At 36.9% G+C, this 4564-nt stretch overlaps 1 protein-coding gene across 1 annotated transcript in view; it reads left to right on the top strand.

Annotated features, from left to right (window-relative positions):
• Positions 1–3901: 3901 nt before the first annotated feature.
• Positions 3902–4564, top strand: part of LOC308094508 (H-2 class II histocompatibility antigen, E-S beta chain-like) — a 16370-nt gene continuing 15707 nt past the window's right edge. The window contains exon 1 of the mRNA XM_080441218.1: positions 3902–4076. The gene's annotated coding sequence lies outside the window, so the exon portion shown is untranslated. The remainder of the gene's footprint in view (positions 4077–4564) is intronic.

Below are 4564 nucleotides of genomic sequence, written 5' to 3'. Positions count from 1 at the left end.
AATATAAAAAAATATGTTTTATTGGGTGGGGGGGGTCATGCATTTTCCTCCAGTCACTCAGGGGGGGTCAGAGGAAAATATTTGGAGGTCGGGGGGGGGGGGGGTCAAGAAAAAAAGAAAAAAAGAAATCACATCTGGACCACCCCCCCCTGGCAACTAAATAACGACCAGTCCCTAACTAACGTTATACGTTATGTTAAAATTAATACCATACTGGGAACAAATCCTAAGAAGCTGTTGTAAGCCAGCACTATAAGGGGAAAGATAACCAAGTCATTCACATAACATGGCTAACAACAGTATTTCCATACCAGACAGACAGTTTTATACAATACAATAATGTATAATGTCATAATTCTAGCGCCAATTGTTATAAAGATTGGGAAAAGGAGAAAAAATGTTTAAAAAAAACAATGTTGTGCACCTCTAATTTGTATGAATTTACTATTTAGTACTACTTACTATTTAGGCCTAATCATGATCAGACAGTGACAAAAAACAAACATTTAAATACACTTCAGCTCACTTTAAGCTCTTAAGCCTAAATACTGTATGTCTGTAGTATATATATATATATATATATATATATATATATATATATATATATATATATATATATATATATATATATATATATATATATATTTTTTTTTTTTTTTTTTTTTTTTTTTTTTTAATTGTTTTTTTTTTTTTTTTTTTTTAATACACAGTCAAGTCAACTGTTCTCCGTGGATAGCCTAAGGTTTGGTCTTGATCAAAAAATATTTGAAAACCGCAAAAGAAATGGTATTTATTAAATATAGTATATAATATAATTATATATAATAATGTTTTATGGTCATGATTCACCAGGAGCCTGGATGGCTTGGTTCCAGGCTTAGAATCATTTATGTAAATATTTGTATTATATGTGAAAATGCAATGGGTTTTTGATCTGTGGCACCACAAAATGTCCGCCACTGCTCTGCCCTATAGTGTATGTTGGTTTGATAACTGTTGAGTGAGAAAACAATGTTGCACATTAAGCTAATCATCCCCCCCAATAATTTGGGGACCCCCCTGGGGGTCCCAACCCAAAGTTGAGAACCACTGACATACTGCATGTCAACGCATTACTTCCACTTGACTTAATCATGCTCGTCTCTCAGAGCTGCCCTGTAATCAGTCAGCAGTGATGGAAGAAGTACTCCATTTTTTTTACTCAAGTAAAAGTATTGTAGAAATGGTCTGGTCCAAGTTCGGTATTCCACTATAAAGAATACATCACATGGATGCACCTGGGATGTATCATCAGTGTTGTAGCCTGGGGTCATAGGGTGTTTCGGGTCTCGCAACATACACCCTCACCCAGGTGACCCAGCCAGGGTTGATCAAGCCCCGACTTACATCCAGGTAGCTACCCACGGTCAGTCCTATTGGGAAAGACAGGGCCACTCAGTCAGCTTCTCCGGAAATACTCTGCCTGAACACGGGGAGGCTCTGGCACGTGGAGGGACTAGGCTCTGTGGGTTGTCTCCTGGCCGGGCTCCTCCTTCGTCTCACCAGGTCCAGGACCTGAGCGCTGCGCCAGATCCGGTGCACCGCCCCGATCCACATTTACTTGAGTAAAAGTACAAAAGTATTGGCATCAAAATATACTTAGAAGTACCAAAATTATAAGTACTTATTAAGCAGAGGGTCCCATTTCACAAGTTTTGAAATGTATGAAATGTATAAAAATCCTTTGAAAATAGCAGATCTACAAGCTCACAACGCGTCACATCGTGACGTGTTGTGAGCTAGATTGGCTATTTTCAAATTGCCAAATATATAGGTCTGTAGTGGTTTTGTAATGATAATCAAAATCTACAATGTAACTAAAGTCTTCAAATAATTATAGTGGAGTACAATATTTGCCTCTGAGATGTAGTGGAGTAGAAGTCAAATTTGAAGTACTCCAGTAAAGTAAAAATAACTAAAAATTGAGTAAATGTACTTTCCACCACTGCCATCTTCATTTGTGTAAGACATTAATTCTCAAAGTGGAGTGCAGGGGTCCTTTATTTTATTTATTTATTCATTTATTTATTTAACAGGGACAATGCACATTGATCAACATGTCAGTTATTCACGTCCATGTAAATGAGCCAGAGTTAGCCAGAGTTGGCTAATTTTCATCTGTAGTCCCTGAGCAGGCTGTTAAAAAAAGTGGTATAGTTATCCATACAAAAAGAGACATCGTCAACAATACAAAACAAGCAGACATAGTACAGAAGACAAAACAAATACAGTAAAATATGAGAAGACACAGTGATTAATGGAGCTGAAATTTACCCATGATTACACATTTGGTTAGCTTTAAGCCATCTTTTAAGGTTGAATTTGAAGGTCAGATAGTTGGTGGTCTCTCTTACTTCGGTAGGGAGACTGTTCCAGTGATGGGAGGCTCTAACAGAGAAGACTGTTTCACCAAACACACTCTGTCTGAATGGTACCTCACAGTCTCCTCTGGTAGTTGCCCTTGTTGTTCTGTCACCACTTTCTCTTCGCTCTATGAACTGTTTTAGTGGTGGAGCCCATTTAAAACCTTAAAAATGAGACAAGCATCTGCAAAATGTTTAAAGCTATCAAAATTAAATAGATTATACTTTTGAACTATACGGCAATGGTGGTAACGGTTGGGTTTTTGATCAAGTGTTTTTAATGTCTGTTTGTAAAGTGATTCTATGGGTTTGAGAGTTGTTAGATTTGTCTGTGACCAGGTTGTGAAGCAGTATGTGATGTGTGAGAAAATCATAGCATGCATGAAGAGTTTGGCTGCGTCTGTTGTTAGGTATGGTCTTATGTGCCTGAAATTAGACAGATTGGATTTTATTGTGTTGGCTACATTTTTAATATGTTTTTTAAATGTCAAGTTTGAGTCTAGTGTGATTCCAAGATATTTAAATTCAGAACACTACCTTAATAATGTTTCCATTGACGATAATGTCAGGATAAACATTGTCTGTGGAGTTGCGTGAAAAAAACAGACAAGCAGTTTTGTTTGTATTCAGGTGTAAACATGAGTTCCTCAACCAATCAGATACATGGACCATGGCTGCAGTTAGTTTATCTGCTGCTAGTTGTTTGTTTTCAGCATGTATATAAAGAACTGTGTCATCAGCATACATTTGTATGGAGACAGATGGACAGACAGAAGGCAGATCATTAAAGGTTTCATGACATTCAGTTTTACCACACATTAAAGGTCTTTGTCATGGTCCTTCAAACGTGGATAAAAACGTTATAAAAAGTTTTAACAAAAAAATCCACTCCATTGATCCATGGCAGGTGTTTTTCTCTCACATTTCTAAAGCCTTTTCAACTGCAATGAAAAACTAAATCTTTACCTGCGGGTGTCGCTGCTGAGGGATTTTGCTCATTTGATTTTGCTATTTGTCTCATCTGTTTAAGAAAGTAGGTAGCTGATATATTGCACTTTTTACCTTAGCGCTAGGTATACTCTTGGTTGCTTGTTTTAGCAGAAAATGCACTTGAGACTTCTGGTGATTAGTAGTTTCGTTCCCTAACTATGTTGAATACACTTATTGTAAGTCGCTTTGGATAAAGCGTCTGCTAAATGACTGTAATGTAATGTATTATAAGGTGCATAATGTACAGTAAGTACATGAGGAGATATAAGGTGCATAAGGTACAGTACGTACATGAGGAGGCATAAGGTGCATAATGTACAGTATGTACATGAGGAGATATAAGGTGCATGAGCAGCAGCTATATACTGTTCATGATATGTGCAATAATCCAGACTGTCGTCTTCTTGGAAACAGATGATGTAACATCATATCTTTAATCTGATTGGCTGATTCTTCTGAACTAAAGAACGAGTCCTCCTTCATTCTCTTTCAGACTCCAGAACTTCTCTTTCAGTAAACATCTGTTTATTCTGATCTGTTTATTCCGATCTGTTTATTCTCATCTGTTTATTTTGATCTGTTTATTCTCATCTGTTAAATTCAGTTCAGTTTTGATCAGTGATGATGAAGATTACAGCCACCCTCCTCATCCTCTCCTAAGTACTTCATGTCAAAGCAATCCCAGTAAGTACATTATATTTATGTAATTATATAATATATACATTTATATCTACTGTCATTATATAAAAACAAATATGAACAATGCACAATATAAGCAAATGACACACACACACACACACACACACACACACACACACACACACACACACACACACACACACACACACACACACACACACACACACACACACACACACACACACACATACAGAGAGAGAGAGAGAGAGAGAGAGAGAGAGAGAGAGAGAGAGAGAGAGAGAGAGAGAGAGAGAGAGAGAGAGAGAGAGAGAGAGAGAGAGAGAGAGAGAGAGAGCAATGTAATAATAAGTTAACAGTAGTAATTACTCTTACATTGGATTATTATTTACCTTTTTTAATTGACGTTACAGTAAGTCCTTGATTAGTCCTAAACTAAGCTTTATTTAACCCTTGTTGGTGCTCATTTCACTGTGAAATGGAATAGATTACATTCAAAGTGTCCTCATTGTCAT

This window comes from Gymnoscopelus braueri, assembly GCF_963280865.1.
Source record: "Gymnoscopelus braueri genome assembly, chromosome: 10".
NCBI lineage: Eukaryota > Metazoa > Chordata > Actinopteri > Myctophiformes > Myctophidae > Gymnoscopelus > Gymnoscopelus braueri.
The sequence above is the reverse complement of the archived record's forward strand: the minus strand, read 5'-3'. Positions and strand labels throughout refer to the sequence as shown.